The 13,211-nt window shown below is 46.8% G+C and overlaps 1 protein-coding gene and 1 long non-coding RNA gene across 6 annotated transcripts in view; one reads left to right on the forward strand and one right to left on the reverse strand.

Annotated features, from left to right (window-relative positions):
• LOC110209395 (equilibrative nucleoside transporter 1-like) overlaps positions 1 to 13,211 on the reverse strand; it is a 34,159-nt gene that overhangs the window by 18,764 nt on the left and 2,184 nt on the right. Inside the window, exon 1 of one of the 5 annotated variants that reach the window (XM_078147384.1) lies at positions 5,273 to 5,334. The exons of the other annotated variants lie outside the window; for them this stretch is intronic. The gene's annotated coding sequence lies outside the window, so the exon portion shown is untranslated. Of the gene's footprint in view, positions 1 to 5,272; positions 5,335 to 13,211 lie in introns of those variants that run through there. 5 annotated transcript variants of the gene reach the window in all.
• Positions 8,881 to 13,211, forward strand: part of LOC144454798 (uncharacterized) — a 41,248-nt gene continuing 36,917 nt past the window's right edge. Inside the window, exon 1 of the long non-coding RNA XR_013483342.1 lies at positions 8,881 to 9,181. This is a non-coding gene — a long non-coding RNA (uncharacterized LOC144454798). The remainder of the gene's footprint in view (positions 9,182 to 13,211) is intronic.

Raw genomic sequence — 13,211 nt, forward strand, 5'->3', positions numbered from 1 at the left:
ACAGTCAGATAAACTGAGTTTCAGAAGTGTTGTACTGGGTTCCAGTGTGGGTAGTTCAGCAGAGGTGAGATGCTGAGTTCCATAAGTCTCACTCGGTCTGGGATTCACCCTCCGCTACCCGTACCTTTGCTGACGAATTGCCCCCACCCGTAGGACTGTTCTTATAGGGCTCCACACTATATCACAGTCTCCCTTCCTTCTGAGAAGGCCTCTGTGGTTTTGTCTACACTATACCAAATTTGTTCCTATTCCCAGTGAACCACTCTGCTCAAGTTCTTCTATGGGTAAAGCTGCCCCACGACCAGCAGCAAAGGTTTGCTTGCCTGCCCATTGTGGCCTTATGGGCATCTGCCAGATCCCTGACTGGTACTGCAGCCACCTTTGGCACGATGTATCCGTCTGCTGGGAACCTTCTGGCAGAACTAGCTATGGATCTGGAGCATAGAGGGAAGTCTGTCACCAGCCCCCAAAGGCAGGCTGATTCACTTGCCCTCATGGTATTGCAAAACCATAGGGTGCTGGACACCCTAACAGCTGGCGGAGAGGTGGGAAGAATGTTGTTTCTTTGCCAACCAATCCTCTCACATAGAGGAAGACCTTAGTGCTTTAAAGAAGCAAGCTGAAGATTTATGGGATAGATGTCAAAACATTCTAAAGCATGTTTCCCTCTCACCTTCCTTTGATCTACTCTCCTGGTTGCCTGAAAACCTCGGCAACATTCTCTGTTCTGCTCTCCTAGGTCTGACATTCCTTTTCTTTATTTGCCTTGCTGTCCATCTTGGCATTAGACTCGTCACTCATTTATTCTTACATAAAATTAAAATCACATTTCAAATGAATGTTCCTCATTGGCCTTCAAGGGTTGCTCTGACCTTTTTGACTGAAAGGAGGGGGTATGAGGGTAATTATGATTTTTATATTAATTGATATGATATGTGTAATGAATTTGCTAATAGATTAGATTTTTCAGAATTGCCACTCTTGTGAGTCAGATTTACAATACAGCTTAAAATGATCAATCAAACTTTGACAAGGCTCACAATCACTGGCATCCTTCTGCCTGTGTACCTGAAGTGAAGTGACTCAAAGACTATAGAACCTGTTCCCATCCCAGAATCCATGTGTGTCTGTCATGGGAAACCCCGCTCAAACATTCTTTGTAATTCACCTTCCCCTCTCCCTTCCCACTTGTGATTTACGCATATAATCTCAGTCTTCACTTCAGCAAGGTGGAATTCGGATCAAGAGAATTCTCAATTTGCAAATCTGTTCCTTATAATGAAACTAATTAATTAAAAAGGGACCTGATTAGTGGCACTTTATCTCTGGCCTTCGGTTTGTTCATTCTCAGGTTAGAGAATGGCTCAGTAAAAACTCTGTTAACACCTTCTCCAGCTCATTTTATAGATGAGGAACTGAGGCAAACAGGGTTAAGCAACTTGCCCAAGGTCACACAGCTAATTGTGCATCTGTGGCCAGACTGGAACTCAGGAAGATGAGTTCCAGATTCCAAGCCCAGTGCTCAATCCACAGGGTGCCCCCACAGCTACCATAAGGTACAAAGGAGGTGATTATTTGCATTAGTAGAAGGCCAGGAATACCAAGTCCTGGGGAAATCCCCATCACCTTATTCAATTCTCATGCAAATAATCATTCTGCCCACAATGACCAGATAACAGATATAAAGCATTTTGCAAAGGGTAAATCCCTACATAAATGTCAGCTATTATCATGAAAAAGGATAAGGCAACAAACACCCTCTTCACCTCATACCAGGTTTGTTGCAATAGCTTTCTAGCTAGTTTTCCTGCCTCTAGTCCCTTCCCAACCCATCCTCCAAGCAGCTGCCAAAGTCATCTTTCTTCATTGCACATATGAATGCATCACCTCCCTACTTAATAAACACCAGTAGCTCCCTATTACCTCCAGGATCAAATATAAAATGCTATGTTTGGCATTTAAAGCATTCCTAGGTTTCCAGTCTTTTCATTCTACTTTGCCCCTCTATTTATTCTATGACACAATGACGCTGGCTTCCTTAGTGTTCATCCACAAGCCATCATCTTCAGACTCCTTTTTGTTTGTTTGTTCTTTGTTTGTTTACTAACTGGCCCTCCGGAATAACTAGAATGCTCTCTCCCTCCTCATGTCTGCCTGCTAGGTAAGTGACAACTCACTGGCCTTTCCTGGTCCCCTTTAATGCTAATACTTTCTCTCTGAGATTATTTCCAGTGTAAACTGTACATATTTCATTTACACATAATTGTTTACATCTTCTCCCTTCCCCACCCCCAGATTGTGAACCACTCAAGGGGAGGGACTGGTTTTTGCCATTTTTTGTATCCTTAGTACTTAGCACAGTGCCTGGACATATAGTGAAGCACTTAATAAACGCTTTTGTCCAAGGTGTCAGATCCCTCCTACCTCAGATCTTGGAATGGGAATACCCACTCAAACCAAAGTTCCTGGTCCAGCATTGAGGTGAGGCACTGGGCCTGGAGTCAGGGATACCCAAGTTCCAATTTGGCCTTAGCTGTACGATCCTGGTCAAGTCACTTCTACTCTGCCTCACTTTCCTCATTTGTAAAATGGAAGAAATAATAATACCTCCTTCCTAGGGTTGTTGTGAGGATGAAATGGCATAATTGTGGTACTTCACCTAATACATAGTAAGCTCTATCGATGTTAGCTGTTAGAATTATTATTATTCCTGAATAGGTGGAAGAACCAAATCTGAGACACTCATGTACTTCTTACCAGACTACAGGGGCAGCTGATCTGAAGAGGCAGGTTTAGAAGTAATTTTCCCATCATTCCCATCAGTCCCACTTGAGGTAAGGTCCAGTCAAGAACACCACAAAGGCAAAAAGGATGGAGGGGAGGTTTAGGGGCAGGGCTGAATTGTCTTTGGGAAGGGTGAAGTATAGAAAGGAGCAGAAGACATTTTAGAATCCCCATCCCGCCCTCCTCTCCACATTACAAATAGCTAAAAAAAATTCATGTCCTGAAGCTAGCGGGACCCTCCTCAATCTGGTAGCCTGGTCCTGCCAGGCCCTTCACACTCTCCATTGGCTTCAATTGCCCCTACTTCTTCCTCCTTGCTTTTCTCTAAGCCCCAGGAGCTGTGTATATCTTTATCTGCCCTACCACCAACAGCCTGGCAGGCAGGAGTAGGATGTAGGAGTAGACAAGAGGATGCCAAGAACATGGCGGAGATAATGCCAGAAGCATCTGGCTCCCTCAGCCTGAAACTTGACAGAAGGGAGATGTCACCCATTGTCAGCCTCTGAACAGGACAAGCCAAGCCCTGGTGACACAGACCCCTACACCCAGAAACCCTCTTCTCCGGCATCCTGAGTACACTCCACTGTACCCAGAAAGATGCCCCCCCACCTTCACTGCTGCTAAATCCCAACATTTCCCTGTGACCCCTACAAGACATGGAGCACCATCTGCCCAATCCCACAGAGACCAAGACTGCCAAGGAAACCAGCTCTTTCACAAGACAAACTGAGGTACCTCCACATGTGTTGAGATGAATGGAAACACTGAAACAGTCCTGGAAGAGTCTCATATCCAGGATTTGGAACTTAACTGGGGTAGTGCTGGCTGTGTAGGAAATGCTGATAGAGGGATTAGCAGGAATGGGGACCAGAGGTGACAGTAGCTGGTGAGAGGGTGAAAACAAGGATTAGGGCTAGGGGAGAGGGAAAAATGGGCCAGCCTCTATACACCGTGATAAGGAAAGGGGAAGAGCTTTCCTTGGGAGAGATGGGGAAACCAAGGGGGTGGGCTGTAATCTGCCCTACTCCCTTATACCTCTAGTATTGTGCTCAGGTCTAGGTACTATAATTGAAGAAAGCGACTGATAAGCTAAAGTGTATAAAGGAGAAAACAATGATGATTTTGAAGGGCATCAAGGGTTGAAGTCACAAGACAATTAGATGAAGGCTCTAAGAGGGTCTAGCCTAGTTACACTTGAGGGACAAGATAGCTGGCTGGCTTCAAGTATTTGAAAGGCTGTCCCACACAATCTGCTCAACTCCAGGTTACATAACTAGCAATTGCGGGTGGGGGAGGGAGAGCCTAGTGCAGAAAACTGAGGCTTTCCTCAAATGTAAAAGTAACAATTACCAACAATAGGTTATCCATTAAATGGACCAGGTTGCCTCTAGAAGCAATGAGTTCGCTCTCACTGGAGGTCTTCATGCAAAAGCTGTCTGATTTTTGTGCAAGTCTGCCCCAGCTCTGAGGTTCAACCGTTCTGGGGAGCCCTACCCAAGAGCTGGGGAGGGGGGCAGGGTTTGGGGGCGAGTGGCAGACTCAGGAAACAGAAGCTTGAGGAACAGATGCACTTGTGCTTGAAACGAGAGGGGGGCAGCCTATAGATGGGTACAGGAAGATGCAAAGAAGGGATGGGTACACATGGAAGAGAGCACTAGACTTGGAATTAAGGGTTTAATTCCCAGATCCTGAACTTTATTAGCTAGGGGCTAACGGACAAGTCCTTTCCCCATCCTCATCGATAAATCTCTTGGCAAGGCAGTCTTAGCCCAAGTGGATCTGAAAAGGGAGGCTTGAATGTGTATAAACTGGCATAAGAACTATCACACAGTTTCAGACAGATGATACTTACTAGCTGTGTAACCCTGGGCAGGTCACTTAACCCCGATTACCTCACCAAAAAAAAAAAAAAAAAAAACCAAACAAACAAAAACTATAACAGACCGTCCTTAAATAGTAAGTTTTGGGCCCCTCTAAGACATTAACCAACCAGTCAACTGCCAGGTGTCTCCCCGGCCCCCACCCCCACCCCCAGCTCAGTCCGAAGACAAACTGTGCGGCAGACGCGAGACCCAGCCATAACTCCAGCCCCTCGCAGTGCACCACGAGGTCTCCTCTCCCGATCCCCGTCCCTTTCTCCGCCGGCCGACCACGTGGCGGCCGTTCTCCTCTATCCTCTCCCCTGCAGGGATCAGGAGCATGGCAAGGGAGCAATGGAGCGATTCGGGGACGAGGGAAACACCCAGGGGTGCTCCGCTCCGGGCCCCTAGAAATATCCGTGCTGCGCCCATCCCTAAATTCCCGGGGACGCCAGGGTGGCCACTGCTAGGGAACCGTACCTTGTCCCCTGCACACGCTAAGGCAGCGCAAAATAGGAATGGCCAGCAGCATATTGGGGTTCAGAGGCCACGGGCCATTAGGGGACTGGCGGAGCTCGAACCTCCCACCCTCCCCACATGTATATCGATATGCCTGTAAAGGACCTCACCTGCTCCAGCGCTCAGCTCCAGCTCGGCTGGATTCCCGCGTCTCCTTCCTACAGCCCCGGCCCACTTCAAAGCCGCCCTCCTCAAGTCCCGCCCACAACCCGAGAAACAACACCCCCCCCCGCCCACTAGCCCTCTCTCTATCCCAGCCTCCTCTTCTACCCCAAGCCCACCTCCTCCTCCTTCTCTTCAAATACCCCTTCCCTCATCCTAGGAAGCCATTAGGGTCCCCCTCCACCACCCCACCCCCCAGTCCGGGGCTAACAACACCCGATACCCCATCTCCAAAACCCTGGGATTGGCCTCCCACCACCTCTACTTAATTGTAGATTGTTCTTTCCACACCTCACGAAAATATCCTGTTTCTACACCACTCTAGGGCTCTCCCAAACCCATATTCCATGTAACCCCTTCAATTGATATACCCCCCATTGGTAGACCCTTATATTGTTATAAACCCACACCCCCAGGATCCTCATCCTGAGCCACAGACCTCCCAGCTACAGTTCCACTTCACCTCCCAAAATCTAAAACCCTAAATACTACCTCTAACAATGCCATTGCTTTCAGAAGGAAAAATCAGACAAGGATGTTTTCTCTCATACATACAGGCCTAGAATCCTGGATACAGAGACGACTTGTATGGATATACATTTACAAATACCCCAGATTCTCCATAATGTATTACCAAGGTCACCATGCCCTTGACTTCAAAGGTCAACTGCTCTAGCTTCAGCCTGGGTGGGAAGCTCCAGGGAAAGGAATAGTCTTATCTTCCTAGGAAACTCCTAGGCCAAGACACTCTCCTTAGACCTTTGAGCAAATGGGTGTGGCCAGTAATCACTGGCCCACCATGAGAAGGGAAGTAGAGGAAAGTGATCACTGTCTTGGTTCAGACTAGAGGAGATTTAGTCTTTTTTTAATTTTTTTTTTGAGACTTAGTCTTTTGTAAACCAATCCCCCTCCCCAACATTCCCCTGGGGCTGGGTGGTTGGCAACAGCCCAGATGCTATTTCTGGAGGGCCACCCATCACCCCACCCAGCCTGGGCCCTGAGCCTTGCTCAACTACCTAGCACTCAGTCAGTAATTCCTCCTACCTCCATTGCCTCCCCAGGAAAATGGTCTCCTGCAGGAGTGGTTTTTGGACACAGGTGCCCTCTGGTGAGCATCCCTGGGAGATTCCAGGCTGTACCAAGTGGAAACCATCTGTTCCTATGCTAGCCTGTGTCCACCATGCCTAAGAATCATATGTCCTTGGACCCCTCAGGACACTTCTAACCCAACCCTAACTGGACACCGCTCCTGGGTTCACTCTTAGGTGCCTAGCAGTGGGTTCTCTGGAGGTTAGAGGCAAGTAAAAACACTTACTAACCAGAGGGCTTTGGGCAAATTAGTTGGCCTGTCCTGAGGATAGGCTGGGGGTAAGCATTATAGATTATTTCCAAAGTCCCTTATCTAGCCCTAAAGCTTTTGATCCCCAACCCTGATAGGCCTCAGATTAACTCAAAATCCATCTTTGTCCTCCCCAGATTCCTCAGGCAGCCTTTCCAGAGGTTCCCAAACTTATTTGGCATATTGTCCTCTTTTCAAAAGGAAATTACTCAGCACCCCCCTGGAAATCTACTTTCTTTAACCCTTTAACGGTTTTTTGAAATCTGTGTTATTTCAAAAAACACATTTAAAAAAAAGATATATCTTAAATTTAACAAGTTATTGTGATTTTTTTCCTCCATTGAAATTTTGACGATGCAATATTGCATGTAATCATATAGTACTGTATTATAAACAAGTCATTACTGGCACATATTTCTGCTGATGCATGCTGGATTTCCTGACAATGAGAAAGGTGCTTGCCTGCCAACACTTGCTTGTTAAGACCTGTCAGCAAATGACCACTGATCAGTAATAACTTGAATTTCATGTGTTCATTTGGGAAAAAATGTAATGACTACAACTTTAACTCTGTTACACAACAGATGAAACATGTACAGTTTCTCAAAATTTTCTTCTCTTCTTTCCTTCCACTGATAGGGTTGGGATCTAGACCCCAAAAGGAAAAATCCTGGACTTTCCCACTTGGCCAAATCTCTGGCATTCGCCTTAGGCTATAATCCCATCAACTGGCCTTTCATTGTGGCTGTACCCAATCTCCCAATTCTGTTAATCTAACCTGGCCTTCCTTTGCCTTACCTCCCTATGTATGGCCTCTGGCCATTTCCCACCCTTCTAGGCTCCATTCTCTCTTGGCCAGGAGGTCCAGGTCCCAGGAGTTCTGTTCACTCCAGTTTACTGGCCACTCCCATCCAGATCTCCTTAGGCCCCTCCTCCCATCACCCCAAACTACTTGGCCACTCCTAGATCCCTCCCACAGGCTTTTTGTATATAAAGTCCATCTTATCTCCATTATAATGCTGGGATTCTCATAATCTAGCCAATAGCTCACTAATATTCAGACTCCTTAAGAGTCTGCCTAATATGGCAGATGTTCTTGTCTTTGGCTGAAAGAAGGCTTGGGTCAAATTCTTTCAGACAGGATCCACATGTTGTGATTTTGGAGTCCCAGGACCCCTGAACTCCTAAACAGCATCACCACCACCCTCTTATTTTTATTCAACGCTCCCCAATTACACCTGAGGCTACTACCACCACCACCCACATTGGGAACTTATCCCTAGATAATTAATATTATAAACCTCCTTTCTTTGTAGTTAACCGAGTCACCACAGTTTGAGAATGTATGGCTTAAGCGTCTCCGTTTCTGTAAGTCACAGGTTCTTTGTGTGTTTGTATATTTGCACCCCACAGGGGTTTTTTTTTTATGAAGAATGTGTTTGTTTTGTTTGTGTTAAGGGTGCTGAGCTTGTTGAAATATTGGAATATTGTTGAATATTCTCGAGTGTCCCATTGACATACAGGGTATGCATGTGCGTGCCTCCAGGGGGCCTGGAAAAGGTGATTCTTTTGCTCTTCTATTTCTCCATCTTACCTCCCTCCCCCTCCTCCACTCTTCCCTTTCCTAGGCTTGCCAACCCTACCCTACTCCATTTCTTAGACCTCTGATCACTCCACCCTCATGCTCAGGACCACTGAGGGGGGGAGCGGTGTTTACACTGATACAGGAGTTCCCTCTCTATCCCCTTGGCCTCCTCCCCCTGACTCCAATCCTGCATTACTAGAGGTCAGTACCCCTAAAAGTCCCAGGGCCCACCCCTCCTCTTCCTAAAGAGCAAGACTAGCCCCCTTGATTCCTTAGCCCCAGTTTCCCCAGGATCATCATTCCACTTGCCCATCTGCCCCCCTTCCAGAATGTCCTTTCTCATACATTCTTCTTATACATACATTCCTACATACATGCATCAGTCCAGATGCCCCTCGAATCCCGCCCCCCTCCCCCCTTCCCTGGGTTTGCATTCCCCAACACCCACTCCTTTTGCTCCCCCAGATCCTTGCAGACCATCTCCACCTCCTTTTCCGTCAATTGCGCTTCCTGGGCTCCAAGCTCCAAGCCTCAGCTGCGTGAGAACCGTGAGAACCGTGAGAACCACGGGAGCCTGGCCAGCCAGCACACACCTCTCGCGCCGCCTCCCAGCCAGCTATGGTCACAGCTGGGAGGGAACCGGAACCCGTCCTTTTCATCCCCTCTTCTCAGATTTCAGGCTGCCTCACCGCAGGGCCAGAGCAGCTGCCAGAACCGCACAGCTGGGTGAGGGGTGGGGGGGGATGAGGGGTGGTCATGAACCAGACGAGTCCGGACTGCCTGCCAGACCATGAATCAATCCCGAGGCAGGTGATTCTCCTTCGTACCCCCTACCCTCCCTGGCGTGTTGTGGAGTGTTGGAGTGAAGGAGGAAGCTGGAACGAAGATTGCAGCTCGCAGCATCCGGACTAAATTTGCGGGGCTAGGAAAGAGGTCAGTCTGCCAGTGGAAGCACTACTCTAAGTCAAACCCTGGCTCCCCGACCATCGGAGTGGGATTAGGGGATTAGGGGCCCAGGAGAAGGGATTCAAACTCAGGGGTTCTCTGAGGTTCTCAGGCTGTAGGGAGAATGGTTACCCTAGTAAGAAATGTGGGGAGGGTGTGGGGGGGGAAGGGATTCCAGGTACAGTCACAGAAGGTTGCTACTGCCCTCCAGTAAGGTTGGCAGTCTTCATCTATGGTGCTTGTCTTGGAGTGCCTGGTCTTGGATCTGGGAACACAGGTGAAGAGCCCCTTGAGGGGAAGTTAGGGAGATGCCTATCTCTGGTTAGGACCTCTCTCCAGCCCATAGAGTGGGCCTGAGTGGCAGAAGCTATTCCAGGAGAGGAGTGTGGCTAGGAAAGAAAGAGTAAGGAGCATCTGTCTCCTTTCCTTTGTATCTGCCACACCAAGTAGATTGGGACTCTGTACAGTGTTGACTACCTGGAGCAAATTGGGGGAAGGATTTTTGAGTTTTAGATTAAGCATATTATTGAAATTTATATGGAAGTCAATCTTGTTTTGACTTCTTGATGTTCCTTGCATGGGACAACCTCTCCAACCCCTACCCCCCAACCCTAGAGAGACCTACATCCTATATCAGTCTTATCTCAAGACTCCAAGGTCCCTATTCCTAGAAAAGTGAGTTTCTTCTTCCTCCCCCTCCTCTTAAGCCCATTGGTATTAGAGTGCTTCCTTCCAAAGTCCAAAGTCCTTGACTCAACCTAGTCTAGCTTCTCCACTTCTTTAAGGATCACACTTTGACTTTTCACTGGTTGTATCCCCTGCCTGGAATGTTTTTCCTCCTCACTTCTACTTCCTGGCTTCCTTTGATACTCTCAGCTTAAAGGCTTTTCCTGCTCCATTCCATGACACAAGCTCACACACACTTCCTCCCCCACCCCCTATTGCCTTCCCTCTAAGATTAAAACACACACACACACACACACACACACACACACATTAGTATATGTATATATTTTTGTATATACGAGCTAGTTTGCATATCATTCCCCTCCCTCCATTAGAATGTGAACTCCTTGAGGGCAGAGTCTGTGTTTTTGTCTTTCTTTGTATCCCCAGAGCTTATCACAGTATCTGGAATACTGTAAACCCTTAATTAGCATTTGTTGGCTAACTTTTTATTTTTTACTTCTCTTATTTTTAGGAAAGGCAATCCCTACCTCTCTTTCTCCTTGGGAAAATCCTCTTTGTCTTCCAAATCTTACTCCAAGTCTCTGGGCTGTCTTCTAATCTGACAAACCTCTGAGACCTTCCCAGTTGCTGATTTTGAGAGAGTCACTTGGACTATATCTCCTAATCCCTACCAACTCTTTGGAAAGACACACCCTCCCCCATTCTCACATGCTGCAGATTACTTTTGCTGTCTACTCAAAGGCTTCCACTAGTCCACTCTCCTCTGAGTGAACATTTGGGATGAAGGATTAAGGCATGGATCTCCCAGTCAGGCTAATCAACCCTCAATCAGAGGCAAAAAAATTCACAGAGAAACAGAAAGAATAAGGTTAGACACAATAAAGAGACTCCTGGCAAGGATGGCTGTGGATAAAAAGTGTGGAAGCACTCCCTTCCTTGCCATTTGTTGCACTGTTAAAAGATTGTTTTGCTTGGAGTTGGGGGCAAGGACAAAGCCAGGTGCCCTGAGTTCTAATGTCAGACTCCCCAGGCTATATTCTTTGTTTGTTTGTTTTTTTAATTTTTTTTAAAGGCAGTTGGAGTTAAGTGACTTGCCTAGGGTCACACAGCTAGTAAGTGTCAAGTGTTTGGTCTGAGACTGAATTTGAACTCAGATACTCCTGACTTCAGAGCCAGTGCTCTACCCACTGCACCACCTAGCTGCCCCCTGGCTATATTCTTTGAACCAGGGTGAGGGATTGAGAAACCAAAGGGTTTCTCCCTTCAGACAAAAGGGAGAATTCTTTCTTCCTTCAGCCCGTAGGTGGAAAAGTAGCATATTCAGGAAAAAAAAAAAGACAGATGTGAAAGAAGGCTTGAGAAGGAAGAGGCATGAAAGATTCAGGATTAATTAGCTTTTTTCATTTTTCACTAGACAAATAAGGCAGTACTCAGAGCCAGGCAGATGGCATTAGGACCAGGCTCTCACTCAGCCCACCATCAGGCCTGTGCCAGAGGGAGCTGGGGGAAGGGATTGTCTGGGTAAGGAAAACCCCCAGTTAGACACCTCTCTTGTCATGCTACTGTCTCCTCCTCATCAATCAATTGGGCAACATAAAGCAGAACAATCCTGTTTCTGGTGACATCCCTCTGGAGCAGAGTAAGGGTGGAGACTTGGGTTTAGTGTTTTCTGCCCCAGGAGAAGCTAGAGCCCAGAAAAATAACCAGTGGTGCTGGGAGCCTTCCTTTGCACCCTCTCCAACCCACCCTCACTCCCAAGACTCCAGGGTCCCATTCCTGCAAAGATTTCTTTCTCCTCCTCCTCCTCTTAAGCCCAGTGGTAGAACGGGACTTCCCTTGGGGCTTTGTAGTCTTCGCTACCCCCACCCCAAATCTAGCCTCCCTTACTCTCTACTCCATTTATCTGTGCATCAGGCTGGTGCCAGAGGCTGAGGGCATACAGAAGACAGCCCAAGAGACCTGGCAAGTCTCCTGAGAGCCCAGGCACTAAGTGCTTGCAATGGAGGTGGGCAGTGGGCAGCAGTGGGAGCAATGAAACAGGCATGGAAGCAGGCCCAGCTGGACACAGCACTGTGGAGTAGGAAAGGGTAAGACAGCCACTACGAAGGTATCTACAAAGACCACTCCTCCCAGGCTTTTCCTCCCATTATGGCTCAATCTCTAACACCTTCTCCATTTTACAGAAAGAGATCAGTTTGGGTTGGGGGGGCAAGGGGAGCAGAGAGAGCTTGTCATCTCACCCGTACCCCCTGCCCTTTCTGGTAATGTCCTGTTGGTTGCCAATTCTTACTTTTTACTTGTATTTTTTTAATACTTTCAAAACACAAAACAGTTTCCTTCTTCAGCTTTTCTTCTGAGAGAGAAAAGACAAGCAATTTTCTCTCCATTGTATAAAGGAGAAAACTTGAGACCCAAATATTTCTCAGATCACTACTTGCCTGGGATCAGGAAATATTTAAATAATGACAAAGCTCTAGGACTTTTCTGTCTTCTCAACCCAGGTTTCTTCTACTAAACCCTCCTTAATATCAACTAGCCCCATCTTTCTCTTCAAACACATTTTAGCTGCCTCCCTAGGTTCCTGTTCTCTTGTTGAACCACATTTTATGTGGGTTAGGTTGGTGTAGACAGAAGACCCTTCTGTGACTACCTCTCATTTTTGGTCCTTTCCTTCCCAATCTCCAGGCTTTGACCCTATCCTACCTTTTCAATCCCCAGCAAGTCAGGGTGGGCTCTCACCTGTCTAGTATTGTGCTGAGTATTCGATGTTCTGTGCACTACACCAAGTTGAGCTGTACTTCACAAAGTTCATGTGTTTCTGTGCCTGTCTTTCCTCTGAAAAATGATGAAGGGTTTTCTGTCTAGTATTTGTTGCGTTCAGATCTCTCCCTGACAGAAAATAATTTCTATTTAGGGGATTGAGGATGGATGCAAAATGATCACCAACCAGCCTTGCCCTACTCATATGGTCCATCACCTCTCCACTGAAAGGAAGGAGCTATGTTTTATTGTTAGTATTCTGAAATCAAGATTTCACTACCTTCATCTGACTTCATGTGTTTTATAGTGGTGTGGGGTATGTGTGTTTGTTTGTGTGTGTGTTTAAATTATTGTGGTCATGGTGTATTATGTTCTCATTGTTCTGCTTACTTTATTCTGCATCAGTTCAAATAAGACTTTCCAAGTTTCTCTGAATAGCTCATATTCATTATTTCTCATAGTACAATATTAGAGGTAATTTTTTTTTGCTTATTGATAGGGCTTTATTCAATTCCAAAATGTCATTATTATAACCACCAGCATAATAATCCATAAAACACTGAATAGA

Source organism: Phascolarctos cinereus, unplaced genomic scaffold (assembly GCF_003287225.1).
Source record: "Phascolarctos cinereus isolate Bilbo 61053 unplaced genomic scaffold, phaCin_HiC Scaffold_7;HRSCAF=346, whole genome shotgun sequence".
Taxonomy (NCBI): domain Eukaryota; kingdom Metazoa; phylum Chordata; class Mammalia; order Diprotodontia; family Phascolarctidae; genus Phascolarctos; species Phascolarctos cinereus.